Here is a 21,415-nt window from a genome sequence, read left to right as displayed (position 1 = left end):
AGTCTGAAGAAAAAGAGGCTCAGGGGAGACTTTATCACAGTCTACAGTTACCTTAAAGGAGGCTATAGTGGGAAAAATATAAGGAGAAATTTCTTCATTGAAAGTGTTTGTGAAGTATTGGAACAGGCTGCCCAGGGCAGTAGTTGAGTCACCATCCCTGGACGTCTTCAAAAAACGTGTAGTGGACTTGGTAGTGCTAGGTTAAAGGTTGGATCATAGAAATCTTTTCCAATGTAAATGATTCTATGGTTCGGTGGTTGCTGTCATCCAGTTGTGACTATTAAGGCAATTGTTGAACTAGAGATTATGCACCCCCATTAGGAGCTGAGATTCAGGACTGCTGGGTGAATACCATATAGTCTTGAGGATTTGCTACGTTCCTGCCTTTAATTTCTTCCATACCTCTTCCATAGTAACTGCAGGTTTACAGGTTCTTTGACTGGTCATTAACAAGGAGGAGATCCACCATGTAAATTTTCCCACACTGGTTCAGCAAATTAATTGAGTTTCTCTTCAATAGCTGCATCTTTTCTGAGCCTTTACTGTACACATTTATCATCAGTTGGTCCTACAACCTGGCAGACTTGCGGCAGACTTGCTTCTTCTGATGTGTCTTAGGAAAAATGTTATTGTTGGTTTTTTTTTTTTGAAAGATGCCTTCTTGTTCTTACAACCTCCATTATCCTGCTGTTTTGGTGTACCACCCTCTTCCTGCCCTCCCTCAAGCCTTCCACTCTCCCCCCCAGACCCCAGCATTGGCTTGTGCTTCCAGTATCATTACCCACAGTAGCTTCCACATTGCCTGTGAGGCTTTAATTCTTGTAGCTGCTCATTTACATTCTTTTTAACTTTTTAAGGATGCTTTCATTATTTATTTTTATTTTCTGTCCCTTTGTCATTTTACAGTGAGTTTTTGTAATTTAGGCTCATTTCCTTGGCTTTGAGACATTCTGTGATGATTGTTTTCTACATTCAAAATACAACATAAAATACATTTTCTTCTGCTGGGGGTTGGAACTGGATGATCTTTAAGGTCCCTTCCAACCTAAGCCATTCTATGATTCTTTTGTTGGTTTCACTTTCTTGCTGTCTCATCTCCCTCCCTGCCACTCTTTAATTTCTTCTTCCTCCCTCTGTCTGCGATATTGCCGTACTCTTTCTTGGCTTTTAATCCTGGCTCTTTCAGAAGTCCAGATCTTCACTCTTCTTATAGGTCTAGCTGCATTACCTGGTTCCTGTTGCAAGATTTCTTATATTTTGGCCCATTTCATTTCTATTTACTGGGTCAGGAAACATGTACTTCAGTTCTGTTTACCTTCCAATACCTTTTGTCTTTCTTTCTTTGCTCTGTATTTATCATACTGTCTCAGTATCATCTGGCTCCTCTTGTGGCCTGTCACCCTGGAGTTGTTTTTCAGCAGGTATCTGCAAGTTTTGTCTTGTCTGGACAGACTTTCTTCAGCCTCATGCCCTAGCTGAATCTCACCTTCTGAGATTTCTAGTGCCACATATTTCCTGCATGCTGACCATCTTTCTGGATCTGCATCTGTTTCTTTTTGCTACATAAGCATTACTTTCATCCCCTGCATATCTCTGTAGAGAAAAGGACAAAGGAAAATTCTTATGGAAGCTCCTCTGATGTTTATGAATGGCTTCTAGCATACTCATATGCCCTTTTCAGTTATGATTTCTCAATTAGCTATTTGCCTCGTGTTGTCTGTTCATTTACTGTGTTCAAAGGTGCAAATATGCCATTGCTCCTTCAGCGTTGCTTACCCACACACACCAAGCAGCTCACAGATCTTGCTGAAGCATCCAAACCAGCCGGCCACCAAGAGACAAGCAAACGAATTTGCTTACAGACAATAAATATGTGTTGTTTCTCTTCACCGAGGATAAGGGCCAAAATAATCTGAGTGCGTTCTGTTGCTGGCTTCTGGTTGCTGGCTTCTGGTTGCTGAGAGCTATTTACTTTTCAACATTTAGAGATAACAGAAGCAAATCTTGTGGCATCTTCATCTCACTAATATGAAGCCTCTAAACATTTCTGGCTTTCATCTATATCAGTTTTGGAACATCTGGGTCTGAAGATATGTTCATATCTCAAGACAGTCTGAGATGCACAGCATTTGAAGTTAGATTAAACTCTACTCTGAAAATTCTCTTAAGACATGGAAGTGCAAGAATTTTGGTAGGGTTAACAAAGGTAGACTGAGGTATTGTTGTATTTCATTAAAATAACTGTCATTCAGAGAAAGACGTTTAGATCATAGAGAATATCCATGGGTATTGATTTTTGTCTGAATGTTGTTGTGAAATATGTTCTAAAAGTTTTCCTATCATATGCATGGATTAAAAAAAGGTAGAAAGTGTCGCTGTTACATATAATTTCAAGCAGTTGCAGTCTGAGCTAATTATGTTTGATTTTAAAACATTCTTTGAACTATTATTTTCCAAAGCCAGTTTTTATCCGTTCTTCTAAATAATATTTTAACTATATTCCAAACCTTACAGTGTAATTTCCCACCATTTCAGAGAAATGATACTTTCTATTGAGAGTCAGAGGCATTCACAATGTGCTAAATAAATCCCCTTGATTTATAATTGTTTTGATCTCTGAAGTTTCCACCAAGCAGAATCCTTTAAAAAATGGGTCTGTTTACATTTGGGTTTGATTCAACCTGTGTGGTACTGGCAGCAGTACGAATGCTCATTTTTGGCAGAGCCTCTCTCTGCCTTCAACTTTTTCACTGACTCAGTTTTTCCATTCCAGCAGAGATATGTGTTGAAGTATCTCTGACTTGTGTAGTTAATTCCAGTGTTTAGCGCTTATATTTATCAGTCCAGGTGTTGAGCTATGTAGGCAAAATTTTTAGCAAAACATCTGAGAGAGAGAAATAATGTGTGATCCCTACATAAAAGGCAGCAGTAAAATGAAGTACACTTTTCGAGCCTGACCGCACTAAAACTTTTATGTCCACTCGTTCCTTGAGCTGTGTAATCTAAAAAGCTTCTTCCTATAGTGTGAGACCTTTCATTATAAAAAATGAGGGAAAGTGACTTCAGAGCTAGGTTAGATACTGCTAGTGCCATAGTTCAGTTTTTGATTTTTGTCCTCAAAGCATGCTTTGTGCTTGCAACGTTTATAGCACAAAGATTAGTCTGTGAAATTATGGCATGACTGTCATTACAAGCTCATGTAGTTCGTGAGTTAAAATTATTGCTCTTGTCAAAAGGGACAGCATTTACCTTTTTTCCCCTGAGGTTTTGAGTAACCTTCCTCCCTCTTTTGATTCTGCTGTTGGAAGGAAAGGAGATGTTAGTTCCTTTTGTATAAGGTGAATTATTTCTTTTAAAGACCACCCTGTCAGGGTGGGAGAAGCTCCTGTTCTTGTGCAACTTTTTCTCATTCTGCTGATGAGAAATTTTAATGGAAGGCTTTTCCCTCCTTTACTACCATATATATATATTGCATAGTGACAGTGACATAACTTGTGGAGGTTTATGATATTGTTATATAAGATATGGGATAGCTGGGCAAAACATGGTACAGTAACCCAGAGCAGAGGTGAAGAATCCTGAATCTGTTTCTAAAAATAGATACAGGGTAGGCAGTTATTTGTACTTGGTGTTTGGGCAAAAGTAAAACTGAAGCAAATGTATGACATTTCAGAGCTTGCATTTATTTATTGAATTTTTAAAACTATCTATAAAATGCTCCAGATGCTTGTATTAGGCAGGAATTTAACTCTTATATTGATTCCTGAAAGGTACCTGACATAGTGCAATGATTAGGGTCTAAGATAATCACATTCAATAAGATTGAAATATTGACATTCAAATAAATGCGTACAACTGCAAATAAACCTTGATTATTTTGCTTTTTCAGAACCTGTTTGACAGTAGATGGTACAAAGGGTCTAATTATCTGCAAATTTGAATGGAAACAGTTTCCAGTGAAAAGTCTGAATTCAAACTATTTTAAAATTATTTCAGCCTATCATACTGCATTCCTCCTAGATTAAATGTTCTAAAATGGTAACATTATTTAAGCATTTCTTAGATCGGTGACTTACATCATCCATCAGGAAGGTTTCTTACTATTATTAGAATTCGACTATGGAATAGAAGTTTAGGAGGGGAGGTGGTATAGGATGGGATTATGTTGCACGTCTTCTCCCAGACTGCTTGTTTGCTTTGTTACACTTCCTTGCAAGCATATTTTTAGGAGAAGTTGAGTGTACCAGATGGTACTTTATCTAGTGCACATTTTAAAGGACACAAAGTTAGGTAAGGCAGATTCTTAATGCTCTATGTATATTCTTGTAAATTTGTACTGAGCTGTTTGAGCCCACAGGAGAGCCTGGATTAAATGCAACTCTAAACAGTGCATGGTTTTAGGTCAGTCTCTGTGGGAGGCTGTGGGTCACTTTCAAGTTTCCATGCTTCATCTCTGGCAGGGAGGGTTTGGTCTGATAGAAACCATGCCTTCCTCTGTGTGCATAAAATTAGATTGGTTGTAATTACTCTGATACTGTGATAGGTGTGCAGTTCAAAAGCTCCTTACTTTTAAGGAGCAAAGTTGAAGTTTCAGTGAAAGTCATCCCTTCGTAACTAATGGATATGGTCAGAAATTTGCAATCTGTAAGTCATAGGTCCTTAGTTTTGAACTGAGAATAAATACTCAGGAGATTAAAAATTGCTTTAGAACAGTAAAACAAAATATGTTAAATTGTTATGAGGAGTTTACTGGTGGAAAGTTACTTCTGATCAATAAACTCTGCTTGGTACAAGTTATATGACTAGATTATGGAAGAACTTTGTCAGTGCCTTGCGTATCTGACTCAGGCCTTTTAAAGGTAGTATGCTTTGACATGGCTCATGATAACAATGCATCTCAAGATTAAATTTTAAGTCCCTTCTCATAAGGCCACACCGAGCCCTTATTTAAAAGTTATGATGGTATGATTTTTTGTGCTAGCAGCTCCTTATTACTGTCTTAAGAGCTTAAAACTGGTCTATTTCTAAAAGAGATGGACTCAATAGTTCAGTACTGAACAATTGGCAATATTAATCCTGTGACCTCTATAGTCTTCCTGTGAAAATAATTTTAACTGGGATATCTCTAGAAGGAATAGCACAGAATTACTTTTTTTATGAAATAATAGAAAATTTATTCTACATTTTTTGTTTCTAAATTTTTTTAGAGGTGATTAGTCAGCTTTGTTTATAAACCTTCAAACTATTTTGGGATGATTGACATTGCTCGTTGGGAACTTCTGCAGTTCCAGTAAACAGGTTTGTTTGTATGTCAGAGTTCAACTTACTAAAACTTACTCCAAAACCAATTTTAAGTAGTTATCAGTGCTAATCATGCATTTATTAATCCTGTTGGTGTGAGGTTTTGCAGAGTAGCATGGTAGTAACTCTTAATTTGTGTGTTACAGAAAGAGAAGGCAAATGTCACAGTAGTTTTTGTGATTTTTGCATTAATTTTTCAAAAGATATATTTGGAAAAAAATACAGTTATAGTTGTCTATAATCACAACTTAGCTTTTTAAGGGTTTACTGAAATCTTAGATTATTTCATGTTTATGTCTTAATTTTACGTGTCAATTGAGAACAGTGAATTTCACTACCTAGAATCATCCAACAAATGTAAAATTTTATTTATTTTTGTGGAGATTATTGAACACTGGTCTGGTGAACTCTGATATATTTTCTCACTTTCCTTAATTCCATCTCTGATCAGTCAATTTTTTGCTTCCATATGTCTTGTCATCCCACCTTTGAAGACACATTGGAAAAAAATATGACTTTCTATCACTTGGATAAAGCCATTTTTCCAAACAATATAATCTCTTTTCTGAAATAGTTCATCCCAGGGACAAGAGTGTTGATAAACTTCAGTGATATAGGAAAGTAGCTGCCAAAAGTTCCCAATTATTCTAATGGAGCTTTTCGCAGGTTGTATGGGAAACAAAAATAGCAAAGGTGTGCCTGCTTTAGCTAGTTACTAGTTCAGTCAGGTGTAGTGATACTTCTGTTATTATATAAGGGAAGAGCAGGTATGTTTTCACATGCCAACAGCTCCTTCTTACTCTGTTGTTGCTGTCTGTGAGAGCTTGAAAGTGTTCTAAAAGAGATGGATTTGATAGTTCAGTGCTGAACAAAATCAGTGGCTGACATACACAGAACACTAGAAGTTAGAGTGAGAAAAATGTAATTATCAGTCAACCTATTCCACTCTACTTCTAAGATTATTCCTTTAAGTGAACATTATCGTCTTTGCCTTCCTTCTGTGTTGGTTTTAGTACTCTTGCCCGTCTTGAATAGCTGACTTGATAACAGCTCATCTGAACAACATATTTGCTTTCTATACCCATCTATTTCTTTCTTTGGGAAAGAAATTTTGTGCAATTAACTCTGCATATTTTTACTCATCTAATTCTTTCTGTTATGAACTAGGCCATTCTCCCCTTCTATTCAGACAGTACATATATTTTGCCCTAATTAATATTCCAGAGTTAAGAGGAACCGCTTGGAGGCTCTCTGGCTCAGGCCTAATTATCGCCTATGTATTCCTGGGTAAGTGGGACATGAGAAATATCTTTTCAAATACAGAGACATAAAGAAATGTTCAGGGTTATTATTAAAAAGCAATATTTTTTTCCCCTCCAGTTGTTTGTCTGAATCGCACTAATGTTCAATTACCTCTTATTTCATAAATCAAGGTCTTCCTTCATGTTGCCTTTTGGAAATGATGTTCACTCTTGCTTCAGGTCAAAGTCCATCACAAAGTGCTACAAGATGGCAGACATAAGACAGCTTTCTCTTCACAGAAAAAAAAAAAAAACAAACCTACATTTATTTTAAAACAGATATTTTTTTTCCTAAAAAGTTGTAGCACTGGTGAAGCCATCAAAGTGGTGTGACCACAGGTGTAACAATCAAAAGGGGTAACCCACATGGTGCAGGTATGTAAGAACTGTGAGTAAGAATTGTTTTCCAGAAGCAGAGTAGCTGTGTTTAAGATAGTACTTGCCAGCATAATTATGGATATGAAAGATCAGATTCGCTTGGGATAGGAACGTTGGGCAAAATAGCTCAGAGAGTGCTAATTTACAGCATGAGCTTTATCGCTGAGTACTTTGGAGTTAATTAGTTTTGGCTAGTACAGTCCTGTGAAGTTGGTCCAATATGTTCTTTTTGTTACTATGATTTTATCATTGGTAGCAGCATGTTTATTGTTTCTGTAAGCTTTAGAGTGCACTGTAAGCAAGTCGATATCCTTACACTTGTGTTCAGTCCAAGTTTGTCATCTCTGGGATTCAACTTTATTTGGTACCAAAGCTGAGTAGAAGGTACATGTTAAACTGACCAAAAGTCTCAATTAAATGTAGAGAGGTTTTGTTGGGTAAGATTGGGAAAAACTCCCTTAGGTTAAAATAACCACCTCTTTTTAAGGTGCAGGTCAATAGGTGTGAATGAGTATTTACATTATCTGCTAAGTGGGTAATTGGAAAAAAAGGTAATTAGGATTGCATTATGGGTGTCCTTAACTACACTGTTGGACACCTCTTGGTGAGACTGTTGAGATACAGCCTTAAGCTTAAAGAAATAAATGCCTTGCTACTAATAACTTTATGTTAGTTTAACTCAATAATGAATTTAGACGTGACTTGGGAAAACATTATTTTCCCTAGTGTTCTCTCTCTCTCTCTCTCTGTAAAATTTGAAACTACTTTTTTCAAAGTAATCTTTTTGGTTATCTGTAGTCTTATTGAAAATGAACACTGTTAGACCTGTGATCAGGAATGCCCTGCATATAGGAAATTGTAGGCAGTGTTATGTGATTGTCATCGTTCTGGTTAATTTGACAATCTCTACCAACAGTGGTGGATATGTTCCAAAAACTATGTGAAACAGGAGACTGAAAGTTTAAATGGACTTGACAGTATGTATTCTAAAATTGCTTTCTAGCTGAACAAATAACTTAAACAATTAACTACAACCTTAGAAGATGTGAACTCAACTCTCTCTTCTAACTCAGATTTGAACTTGCATTTTCCTCACTACAGTTGAAGCCAAGGGATTCTTCTTGACAAAAAGAATGTTTATATATTCTTATATATATTCTTATATATAACATATATATATATGATATATATTAATATATAATAAAATATATAAATTTTTGAATATATATATATATAATATAATATAAATAAATAAATATTTATATGTAGGAGAAGATCATAGGAAACTCAGATGCAAAAGATGCATCAGTCATGGATTTCACAATAGAATTGACTACCTGATAAGTTTCGAGGAGAAAGGTTTAAGTCCCACCCTGTCTTTGGCCTTTTAGTGATTTGCTTTGGTGCCTTGTTGGTTAGAGAGCTGTGCTTTGAATTCCAGCCCAGCTGCCTCATTCTCAACAGACATTTTAACTGAACCTTAATGATCCTGCTACTGATGGTAGTGCTTATTCTGTATGCTTGCGTTCTTAGCTATGGTTCACTGCAGGATGTTAGAGGGACCAGTGTGGCCATTTATTTTTGTTGTTGTTGTTGTTGTTTTTTTATAGGAAGTTAAGCAGGAAAATTCTGAGACTGTGAAGATATTTTGTCTACTGAGTAAACCTTTGAGGAACCCAGCAGAAACTTGTTAAAATTGTAACTGACCACAACAGATTAATAAACTATCACTTTTGGAAGATATTCAAGCTATACATAAAGATAGTTCTTCAGTGAAGAAAGGAATGTTTTTATTTGCGTAGTTCATCTGCGTAGTTGCAGATGGAAGTAGATTTGCAATATGCAGTCTATTTTCAGCTGTGTGGTTTGTTCACTGACTTAGCAAATGCTTGTAACCTGCCTTAAAATTGTGTTTTATGGAAAGTGAACAAAATCTCAGTTTTACATTCATTAAGTGTTCTTTCTTGTGTGTAGATTAGCACTGCCTCTTTTGCAGTCACTCTGAAGTACCGCAGCTTCCTAGCTTCTGTCCTGTAGTAGGGATCTAAGCCATGAGGTGGGAGAAGGATTAGAAAATAGAGTAAACTGGGCAAATTTTAATTTAAATTATTTCCCCATACTTTAAAAAATATATATATATTGAAGGTAAACTGCATCCTGGCAGGGGGATTACAAGCCAGGTGATATCAGGGATGTATTTTCCTGTAGACATTAGTCCAGGTTTAGCCAAATGATGAAGCTATGTAAGCATTTTTTTGTACATACGCTGTTGATGCTAATGAAAACTACAGCCCCCATGTTTTCAAACATTCCTGTGCACTGGTCATTCTTACTTGATCCTAGGTTCCAGCTTTCCCTGTAGCTGTGACTTCCACACAGCCTTTAAACAGATCCCACTCAGGCTATTCTTTTTTAAAAGATATATATTCCAGGTAACACAGTTTCAGCTCATTCCACCCATTTGGTGTTGCTGAACATTGTGTAAATAGTTGAGAGGAGGCAGAATGATTTTCCTGTGCTCACAATCCACCTCAGCTTGCACATCTGGTGTCAAGAAGAAGGGAGGATAAGAGAGAAACATATTTTAATTGGAAGGGTGGAGAATAAAGGCAAGGCAAGACTGAATGTTTTAAGAGATACCAAGACAAAAGTCTGGGAGCAGAACAGCAGCAATGAACTTTACTTTTTATGGGTCTGGCACAGGTGGGGATCATTGTCCGCAATCATTTTACAAGCCTTAGTAGCATGCAGCACTAGACAAGCAGTCCAATTAGTGATGTTCCCAATAGGTCCTGTGGGGTGAAAAAGTGAGTCATCATATGGTATTCAGCCACTTTATGCAGAAGGCACCTCAAATAGGGTCCCCAGAGGAGCCTTAATTATTGAAGTTCTGACACTTGGGTGAAGTATTTGGATTTTTAAATAGAAATTTCATATAGCAAACTATATTCCATCCCTATTTTCTTGAAAAGTGATCTAATGTAAAATTAATCATGAGATGGCTCAATTAAATATAAACTACTGCCCACAGCTTTTGCATTTAGAATGGGACAGGTATTGTAATATCCACATAATCTCTGAATGTGAGAGGGCACTTCTACCCCTAGTGAGAGAATTCGGAAGCTCTGTCAAGTACTTCATAAATATAGCTGAAAACACTAGTCACATTTTTAATCTTTCTGAAAGATCTAAAGCATTTAAATTTAAATTTGCAGTTCAGATGATGTATCCCCACTTGGCAATTGTAAAATAGGCCTTCTTTTTAATATTCACTCCAGGGATATAGGGAGCAAAAGAAGATTAAAGATGCGGTTTTAAAATAAGATAGGAGGTTTTTGAGGGCTGTGCTTTGTAGATGTGTTTAGGAATATTCTCTCTAATCTACTGAGAGAATGTTTTACTACATATAAAGTATATTTTAAAGATGTGATTTAGAACAACGAACACACATTTTATATAAACATGTTTTATCCAGGAAGGATCAAGTATTATCTTGAATTGATGAATTTATTATCTCGACAATAGCATAAAGCATAATAAAGAGGTAAGACAGGAAGAAGAAAGTCTGAAGCATTAATCACTGCAATTCAGAAGTGAATTGTTTTATGTATCAGTGAAGTTTTATAATGAAGATCGAATTTTTTTAACTGGCTGAGTATAAAAAAAGTGTTGATTTGCAATCCCTGCAGCATAAATAGTACATTTCTTCATCAGTCAGCAATATTTTTATTACTATAATTATACTCAGAGGCAGTAGGATTTTAGGCATCTGATTTTATCCAGATGATAATTACATATTTATTAACCAAGTTCCTAATGTTTATTTTGAAACAAGGCATTCCTACGCATGCTCGTGCGTGCAGGCACATTCAAGGCCTACCAGGAGCTAGAAGTGTATACTATAGCAAGGAAACATGGCATGTTGTTATTATTTTTTAAATGGATCAAGCATCTGACTTTTCAACTATGGTTATTTCCTAGATGGATGAAATACTTTATTATTGGTAACAGTGACTGTTCATCATGACATATTGAAGGGTAAAGTGGGAGCAAATGCAAAACTATTATTTTTCGCTCAAACTGGCAGATATAAATAGAAGTATCTGTGAGGTGGATTATGTTGTAGTTATGCTATCTTTCCCAATAGCTGGAGATTATTGGCATATTTCAGTAGAGAATAAACTAGGATGCAATATTTCTAGTATAACCAAGTAGTTATAGGATGCAATATTTCAAGTATAGTGAAATAGCCAGAAACAGTTCTATTAAAATTAATGTAGCAGAAAGGAGTTTTAAAAGTCAGAAAAAAAATGTTTTCTCTTTAAAATTCTTGTGAAATTTGCCTAATGTGATCCTTAATTTTTAGTCTTTTCTCCACCCTGGAATCAACATTACTATCAAGTCAGCCAATATTAGTGGCTTCAACTGAACCCCCTCTCCTTTTTTTTTTTTTTTTTTTTTTTCTCTAGTTGACTGTCCTCATTGAAAACAAGATAAAATGATGAATAGCAGGTTTTGAAACTCAAGTGAATCTCTACACAGACACACTCTTTCAGAAATATAGTAGCCCAAGGCAAGTATCTGCAGGAGTGTAATGCATATGGATTCACAGCTTTAGTTCATAAGATCTTAGTGTGATTCTGCATTTTTCTCCAACAGTGTTTTATAGCTTTTATTTTGTCTGTCTACTAATTTAATTCTTCTCAGAGGTTTTAACTGTTCATTCTACTAGATTTTCCTACCCATACCCTGGGATAGGTAAACAGCTTTCTATGTAGCTTTTTAGATATACTATTGGAATTATTAATGCTTTCATTGTAAGTCAATGGTATTTATGAGATACTTGTAGAGTGATTTATCTCTTTTCAAGTATCAACAAGCTACCAGGTTTAGAAAGTATTTATATTCCTTTTTCTGCATCTGTGATTGATGACAGGACCATGGATGCTGTGCTCTGTGTGGGGGAACACTGTGTCTGGCCAGATCTGGAGATACAGATCTCAGTCTCTGTCATCTTTTGTGAGAAGATTTGGGAGGAGTGAACACACATGATCAGATTTGAAAGAAAGAAAAAGTGGTGGGGAATTCTTCATCTTAAGCTTGAAATAGAGGAAAGGTTCTAGCTCATGGTGAACTTTTAGGCTGAATATGTTTGTGTTTTTGTTGTTGTTGTTTTTGTATGTTGTATTAGTTGGAAGACTTCTATCCTTTTGCTATTCCACAACCAGTCTTTAAAGAAAACACTTATTTAAAATATGTATTCTATTCTCTGGCATGCAGAGTAATTCTGAAGTGTTTCAGATTTTTTTTTTTTTTTTTTTTTTGGTAACTTACTCAAGTATTTATGAGAGTTTTTTTGAGCAATTTCACAGATGATAACAAATTGGGTGTAGCTGTTTGTCAAGAGTGGTGAGGCCTTGCAGAGAGATTTGGACAAATTAGGGAACTGGGCAATCACCAACCAACAATATGAAGTTCTACAACAGCAAGTGCCAGATTCTGAACCTGGAAAGGGGCAACCCTGCTTATACGTACAGACTATGGGAAGAGATGCTGGCGAGCAGCCCTGAAGAAAGGGATCTGGGGGTTTTAGTTGACAGCAAGCTGAATACGAATCTGACAGCCAGCAGGGCTGTACCCTGGGGTGCATCAAGCACAGCATTGCTAGCCAGTCAAGGGAAGGCATTGTCCTGCTCTTCTCTGTGCTGGTGCGACCTCACCTCAAGTGCTGTGTGCAGTTTTGGGCACCACAGTATAAGAAAGATATAAAACTGTCAGAGAGTGTCCAAAGAAGGGCAACAAAGATGTTAAAGAGTCTAGAGGGGAAGACGTATGAGGAGAGTCTGAAGTCACTTGGTCTGTTCAGCCCAGAGCAGAGCAGGCTGAGGGGAGGCCTCATGGCGGCCTGCAGCTCTCTCACGAGGAGAGTGGAGGGGCAGGCGCTGAGCTCAGCTTTCTGGGACCCGAGGGAATGGCATGGAGCTGGGACAGGGGAGGGTCAAGCTGGGTGTTAGGGAAAGGTTCTGCACCCAGAGGTGGTCGGGCACTGGGACAGACTCCTCAGGGCAGTGTTCACGGCACTGAGCCTGCCTGAGTTCAAGAAGTGTTTGGACAGTGCTCTCAGACGTGATCTGATTTTTTTTTTTTTTTAATATCTTTTTTGGATGGTCCTTGTGGGTCCCTTCCAACTTGGATATTCTATGATTCTATGACGTATAAAATATGTGTTTTCAGGTTAATTATATTGAAAGCTGGGTTTAAACTAGACTGAGTTTAGCCTGGAACTTAGGGAAGTATAGAGTTTGTCTTTGTGTCTGGCTGGGAGAAACAGTGTGTTTAGTTAGGGTTAAGGTATATATTACCATAGTAAGTGTACTTCAGTATTTCAGCAAGTTTATCTGTGGATAGCTATAATAAAGTTATGCTGTGGTACAGCCTGTTTTAAGGAGTTTGATTCATTTAACAAAGAAAAAACAAAGGCTAAGAACAGAAATAATTACTTTTGAAAATAAAAGTACCGGTAAATGGGGAAAAGGACTGTTTAAAGTTTATAAATTCAGAGCTATACCAAAACTTAAGTGTAACAGGTACTGAACAAACCTGTGGTTTCATTTTCACTCTTACAATGACAGGCTTGATATTCTGAAACATTCTGCCAATTGGAAAGTGAAAGGAAGAAATTCAATTAATATTTTAAATGTTTCATCAATTTGTGAATGACAGCGATTGTTGTCATTACCTTTCTTTCAGTAGCAAGAGTTTGGACTAGAGGACCATGGAGATTTCATCCAGCTTTATGCTTCTATTTAAGAAAATGAATTCCTAACAGCTACTCAATTATGAAAATGACTGTGCCAGACTGCTCATCATATTTCAGAGTATGCATATTAAAAAGTGTTTCTCAATGACTGATGAAGATGTTCAGTGGAGACCTAATTATTATCTGAGATGTTGAGGGAAAATAATTCAGTGTCAATTAACTGAATTCTGCAGTGATGCTGGTGTATACTATTCAAAAGGAAAAACTTGCTGTGCTTGCAAACTGGTTGATAATGCTGTAAAAACTTAGATCGGCAAAGTAAAACTCTTAATTTTAAAGACAGTAAAGAGTTTGTTATTAATGGGAACAGCATTTTAATGCAAGATTATAAAGGTGAAATAAAGCATTTGCAGAGCTATTTAATCCTTTAAAATTGCAAAGTAAAATTATAAAACTAATGTGCATTAAAATATGTAGGTTTGCTAAAAAGTATAAGAAGCAGCAGCTTCTCTCCTAAGAATTCTGTATGACATTTCCTATTTTTCACTTTTTTTTTTTTTTTTTTTACTGCAAAATTCTTGTTTTATACTATGATACACCAGAAAAGGTCTTGGACATGATTGTTAGTTATTCACTGCTGCTTTAGGCTGGCAAAATATAAATGTAAGCCACTTCCACACTTGAACAGAACAGAAGGAGCAGCCCTGGGTGGGTCTTCCCCAAATAATCAGTTGGTATTTGCAAAATAGTGTGTTACCATAGTTGACAAATGTTAAGTGTGTTACTAGTATCTTGCCTATTTTTGGCTTTTATAATTTTTAATGTTAGTATACCAAGTGAAACCATTGTGAAATACGATGTATTGTTGCATATGGAATATACTGCCAAGATGTTCTCCTTGTAACTTGTAGACTAATAAAACCCCATAGTTTTAGCCGGAGTTCAATGCCAGTGGTCACTACACCTCACATATAAACTTCACTGCAGGTTTCACGTGTATTGTGAAAGCCTCCAGTTTCAAGACTTGATCAGATCATATTACTTCAAGTAAGAAAAGGAGATGCCACATATAGAGTATGTATACTTACAGTATTTATGGCTTTATGCTTCTATTGTCATTAATCCATTTTAATAACAATAATGCAATTAAAAATGGAATTAAATAGAGGATACTTTAAGTCCTTAATAGTGTCAGTTGCTAATGAACTTGAACTCTATGCAAATTTATACATAGATATTTTAAAAATATATATATCTAGGCTTCTCTTTGATATGAGAATTCATATTTGCAATTGTGCTTATTTAGAATAATAAGTTTTTATATAGCTTGTGCTAAGCTTCTTAGTAGGAAACTGGGTACACATGCACTCAAAATCCTTGAATATTAGAAATACTTGTAACTTGTTATTAATATTTTAGCTATTTACCCGGAAATATGAGTTGATGTATTTTAAAAGCAACATTGGATTTCTTTAACTGGCTTTGCACAACAAATTAACATTGTATTCCTAAATCATTTTTACCATTCTTTGAAAATTTAAATTTAATGATGAAACGCACAGTACATATGAGCAGAAGAGCCACCCTTCTATCTCAGGAATCCATATTTCTTTTTGTAGTCCGTAAACTAATGAAGTATTCAGTGTTTATTTGTTTGTTTATTTATTTGTTTAACCAAGATTCCTACCAGGTTTACAGGAAATTTGAATTTGTTAGAATATTTTATTGAAGTGAAACAGATACCAGTCTTCAACATTCATATGGTTGTGCTTTCCTTTTCCCTTCTCTGTTTTTGTTTTGTTTTGCTTTTTAATATTGGTCTTCATTTAGATATCAGAAAATTCTGCTTTTTTCGTGCCATATTTTTCATAGTCTCAAGGGCTATTAAGAACTAATGTCCTTTGGCACTTTTAAGAGTTAGGTCTGCAGAGCTTTTGTGTAAGTTTTATATCAAATTTTGTATCTGTCAAATTTTCTATGCTAGTGGAGTACCAAAGCTCTAGAGAGTTGGGCACACCACTGCCAAGGCCTCCAGTGTGTACTCTGTTCATTCACCAACAGAAGACTTGCTCATCTGACACTCTGCAGTGCTGGACAGGGAATGCAGAGCCATGATCTTCCATACTGCTATTAACTGCCTGCCCTTAACTTTTTGCAAATTATTCTTTAGTCCTTCATGATTAACTGATACCTCTAATTGTTCTCCTGATGCTGGCTGAGGGCTGCATGTACTATATCTGCCTCCTCAGCCTGATGTGCTTCTAAGAGGTCTGAAGTCAGTTCATCTGGGATATCCACATGGAGTTACTACCATGGCTGGAGAAGTAAGGCCACATTTCATTCCATATTGGCCACCAACAAAATAGTGGTGCATGGAGACTGTGATAGGAGACCCCTGAAAGCAGTACAGTGGCACCTGGTGCAAGCAATGACAGAATGATGCAGGGCAGAAATAGGAAGTGAAACAAAAATAAGGCTTGACTCCATATATGAGGCTTATAAGGGAGATGCATGTCACTGCCCCTGCTCCTTAACATTATCATATGTGACAGACAAAAGGATGATGTAGTGCTTCCCAGAATATCCAGCTGAAATATGTACTGTCTGCAAATCAGAGTTTTATGGCATAGCTTTCCTTTGAACTACTGAAGTAAGAATGCATGATCTGGGGCTCAGATTTGAAGTCGTCTGAATTATAATCCCCAGAACATGTACTGAGTAATTTGAAGGTCCTCAGAAACAACTGCATCATTCTGTTGATCTGCTGCTATTGTGCTGACCAATTTGGTGAAGAAGTCTTACTTCAGAAAACCCCAGGAGCTGTAATTTTCCTATTAAAATATTAACCTAAGCCTTCCTATTCATGGGCTTTGTACACACATGGGCTGTCCCACACTGAAAAGTAGCAGGCAACTCTCACCTCTTCCTACAATAGCTGCCACCCTTTCTTCCTTGCCAAGGAACATTCCCCTATCCTTTCCTCATTTCAGCACATCTTTTCCTTAATTCCACCTGCAGCAGCAGCATCCCTCTTGTAAACAAACAGTCCCTTCCCATTACTTCATTCAGCAGTGGAATTACCTGTTCCCTGTATTATTTACTCTGAATTATTCTTATTTCCTTTTCTTTCCTATCTGCAAAAGAAGTTCCCACTGAACTGCAATGTCTCTGGGCTACTAATACTGAGCAGTGGGGGTCTGGAATGAGTGCTGTTTAGTTAAGTGAAACCAAAAATCTTGGATCCTGCTAGCCTGGAGGCTGCTCTTGGGAGAAGACATCTTCCAGTCCAATAAGCCCCCCATCTGGTTTTTCTTTTACCCTCCATGCCCCTCACAGATGTAGTCTCCCTCCCTCGACAGCATTTGGTGCTTTAACAGTTGTTCTGTGACTCCTCCAAGAGATGCTGTGCCAGATGGAAGGATTTGAGAAATTGATCATTCTCACTCTTGCTACTCTTTTTTTGGACTGGAATGCAAGACATGCTGTAAATGAAAACAGTATTAAACACTTTGCATAGTGTACCTGTTAGGTAATTCATCTTTTGCTAATTGGATGAACTCTTTGGATCAGTTTTTTTTTAATGTAAGTAATAACTGCCAGCTCTTATTTTATTGCTTTTCATTGCTTAAGGCAAATATATTATTTTGATATTTAAATAATTGGCAACAGAAAGTTGCCAGTTACTAGAAAAATTACAACAGTGAATCATCAAGTCAAACAATCATTTTTAAAAGGGTTGGAGGGAGAGATTTGTTACAGATCTCCAGATGTTATTTTGTTCATGTCCCAAAAGAAAATATCAGCAGTGCTAAATCCTGAGCAAGCTGGCCCGAACAGGTAATATTGCTCAAATACTGATAATTAGAAATACTTCCTGACATTTTCTAAAGTGCAGTAAACCCTCTCCATTGAGTCCATGTGGTAATTGGAGCCATTCTGCAGGGTACCCAAGAGCAGTGTGATTCAAAGCAGAGCTGGTGGCTCTGTGTCAGCACTGCTTACATTTTTGTACACTGAGACATGCAGCCTATACCAACCCATGTTGTCTGCTGGTTATCCGTGGTTGTGCTCGTCAGTGCAGTTATAAAGAGGGCAACCCTGCAGGTAGTAGAGGTATCATGTGCCTGAATTGAGTACAAAGCAAACTGCGTGATGGGAAGTGCTTCACAAAGCCCAATTAATTTAAAAATTGTGTGTAGATAAAGATCTTCCCATGGTAGGAACAGACCTTGTCGCCTGATTGTTTTTTCATGGCAATTTATTTTGATAGACTGAAGATTACAAGAATGTGGAAACAATAGGCATTATAATTGCTAAGTAGTATTTTGGTTGTTAAATGGATAATATTTTATAATTGAAAGTGGTGGAAATATACTTAACAAAAAAGCGTGTTTTATCACAGTAAGCATTGAAAGTTAAAGCCAAGTAGTATAATATAGCAATTATGTATAGTTCTATAGTGTCTGGTTTTGATTCTAATGCTCAGACATAGTATGCTTTTCTTTTAATTTTAAATACCTACCTCACAATATACACATGCCAAGTGATTGATGCCTTTTTTATTTAATGAGCATTTATAAGGCTCATCTGTGAACAATCTGATCTATCAAGCATTTGCTAAACAACTTCTCAATAAAAGCCTTCTAAACTTGGTTTTAGTGTATCATGTTGAAAGTATACCAAAACCATCATGGTGGGGACTTTCTGCACAGGCAAGGCTATACCAGAAGCATATCAATATCTGCATTAACTTTACCACTGAGGTTGAATATTACATGTGCCATTGTTTGGAGAGCACAGCTCAGAGTTCTAAAATACGTCAAGTTGTAGAAGTAAATGTGAGGCTGTGAGCTTGATTCCACTCTTGCAGCGATGTGTGATCAATTGAAAACTGTTACAGTGATATAACACTGGTTTATATCTAGCCAGAACAAGATTGAACATCTGGAATGTTAAGTTAGTGCTGCACTATTGTGTACAAATACCTTACAAACTATTACTGTGCCCAGGTTAAGCACACTACCAACAGCTATTTCAGGAAAGCTGAGATTTTATTTTTGTGTAGAAAATCAACTTGCTTTGAAAGCTGATGGTTCCAAAACCTTTGGTGTTCATAACTCCATCCCAGCAGTATCTGAAACAGTGTTATGGGGGATATGGAATGATCGCAGACAGCAAAACTAATTGGGTAATTGGGTAATTAATATTTAAAAAATAAACTAATATTAAACTAATAACACTAACATCTTTGTGTGATACTATAGGATGAGATTACCAAAGGGGGATTGTTCAGTGATGCATGGTATCTCTACTGATACCCAGATTTGCACTGCAAATACTATGTTTAAAAAACAGGTAGGCCCCCAACTTAAACAGGCAGGGCTGTGTGTGAGATGAAATGGCAGAGTTAACATCAGCATGAAAACAGTGTTTGAAGTTAAAAGAGGGGCAAAAACTGCAAGATGTCTTTTAAGAGAACGTTGAGGATATGCATGTGTTGATTTCACTAATGCACTGAGATGTATGATACAGCTGAGAGTGATGCACCTTAAGAAGTATAATAAGGTTCAGTGTGATGTGTACTGGCTTTTTGCTCTCGGTTCTGCATCTTTCCGTAGTTCCAGGTCACAGAATCAAGGAGTTGTTCAGGTGGGAGGGACGTCTTGAGGTCATCTAGTACTTTGAGTGTCTCCAAGGATGGAGACTTCACAGCTTGTTCCAGTGTTGGATGACCTTCACAGTAAATAAGTGTTTTATTGTGTTCAGATTGAGTTTTCTGTTTTGTTGTTGGTGTTTTTTTTTTTTTTTTTTTTTTTTTTTTAAATTTGTGCCCCTTGTCTCTTATCCTTTCAGTGGTCACTACTGAGAAGAGTCTGACTCCCCCTTCTTCATTCCCATCCATCAGATATTTCCACACTTAGATCACTTTGAGCTTTTTTTTTTTCTTTGGGCTGAAGAGTCCCAGCATTCCCAGTCTCTCCTCCTATGTGACATGCTCCAGTCCCTTAATCTTTGTATCCTTTGATCTTTGTATCCTTAGGCTGTATTCATTCCAGTAAATTTGTGTCTATCTTGTACTGGTGAGCCCAGAACTGGACACAGTGCTCCAGATGTGGCCTCTCTGGTGCTGAGCAGCAGGGATGATTCATGTTCCTTGACCTGATGGAGATGCTCTACCTAATGTAGCCCATGTAGCTCCTTCTTTGCTGCGAGGACATATTGACTCCTGTTCAACTTGCAAGGTCCTTCTCTGCAAATCTGCTTTCAAACCAGCCTGCAGCTTGTGCTGTTTTATGTGGTTGTCCCTCCCTTGGGGCAGGACTTTGCATTTCCCCCAGTGAACTTGATGAGATTCCTCTCAGCCCTATTGTCTACCTTGTCCTGCTGCCTCTAAATGGCAGCACTGACAAGCAAGCCCCACTGTGTGCTAAGTTAGTCATAGGAATGCTAGGGTAGAGAGTTATTTTCAAAAGGTGCTTTTAAAATAAATTCGACAATCAAAGCTATAGAGTGAAAACCCAGAAGAAACTCTTTGGTATGGTGAAAGAGAGAAGTGCAGGTTTTCATCCCATCATTTGAGCATATTAGAGAAAATTGAAGACATCATAGGTCTTTAAGAAAGTATTACTTTCTTGTAACACTTTTGCCCTAAGTAAAAGTAAGTAAGTAAAGACAGTATGTGAAAGTAAACTGAAAACACACCTGCAAGACAAGAAGCATGTGTAGGGAGATACAAGAAAGATAGACTTCTTTATGTGAGAAGCAATTATAATTGTCAGAAGTAAAATCAAAAAAACATTTTTTAGATATCATTTATAACAATTTAAATCTATCAAGTTATATTGTAATTTTCTCTGCCTGGGAGATAACCAATACAGAATTGCATACAGTTTTTTAATGCAACAATGTTTTTGATATGCATTGTCTTTAGTGACTATTCAAGTAATTTCAGGTTAGGTGCTGTTTTTATGAAAAATAAAAGTCCATAGGACTTTGTTTAGCATTTTGCTGCTTATATATCAAATCAAGTTATGTTCTTCTTCAGAACAGATTTTTTAAAATCTTTCTCTCCCACACAAGAATTTTTTCTCAGATAAATGAGCTTCTGCAACAAATAGAAAATGTTTTATGGAGTATGAAGAACAAACAAACAAACATTCCTTTCTATAGTATGATCACTTCATTTGTGCATCCAACTATAATAGGCAGCCAAGTTGTAGGCTTCGATCTGAAGGGAGTGAAGGAGAAACAAACTTGATTTAGTTATCCATTGTTTTGCATGTAGTGTTTGGTAGAGTAAGCCAGACAACTTAGAGAAAATGTATAAAGATTTAGCAAGTTTAAGCCTAGATATTCTGATTTTTAGCAGTTTGGTGCCTAAACAGAGTATCTGAGGAGCATGGTGTCAAAAGTGTGCATCACTTGTGGGTGTCTTTAGATTTTGGAAGTTATACTTCTGGACTGGAGCACTGTTTTCTTGTTCATCATTGACTGAAAGTCATCAAGCCCTTCTACAAATCTACATCCAAATCTCATATGTTTTTGAAACCTGCCATCTGATTTAAGAGTGAATTTTAGTATCTACTTCATGAGCTGTTCTCTCATTGCCTGGTTTTGCAGTTCTTAATTTCCTGTGGATTGTGTCAATCTGGTTGTCTATATTTAATCCATAACA

The 21,415-nt window shown here is 36.8% G+C and overlaps 1 protein-coding gene and 1 long non-coding RNA gene across 10 annotated transcripts in view; both read left to right on the top strand.

Moving 5' to 3' along the window:
* CRPPA (CDP-L-ribitol pyrophosphorylase A) overlaps positions 1-21,415 on the top strand; it is a 132,264-nt gene that overhangs the window by 85,658 nt on the left and 25,191 nt on the right. The gene's annotated exons all lie outside the window — the stretch shown is intronic.
* Positions 4,084-11,607, top strand: LOC137852392 (uncharacterized). Its single transcript, XR_011093800.1, has 3 exons — positions 4,084-4,290; positions 6,902-6,977; positions 11,450-11,607. It is a non-coding gene; the product is annotated as an uncharacterized lncRNA (long non-coding RNA).

This window comes from Anas acuta, chromosome 2, assembly GCF_963932015.1.
Source record: "Anas acuta chromosome 2, bAnaAcu1.1, whole genome shotgun sequence".
NCBI classification, from domain to species: Eukaryota; Metazoa; Chordata; class Aves; order Anseriformes; family Anatidae; genus Anas; species Anas acuta.
Note: the sequence above shows the minus strand (reverse complement) of the source record. Positions and strands in the feature narration are given on the sequence as shown.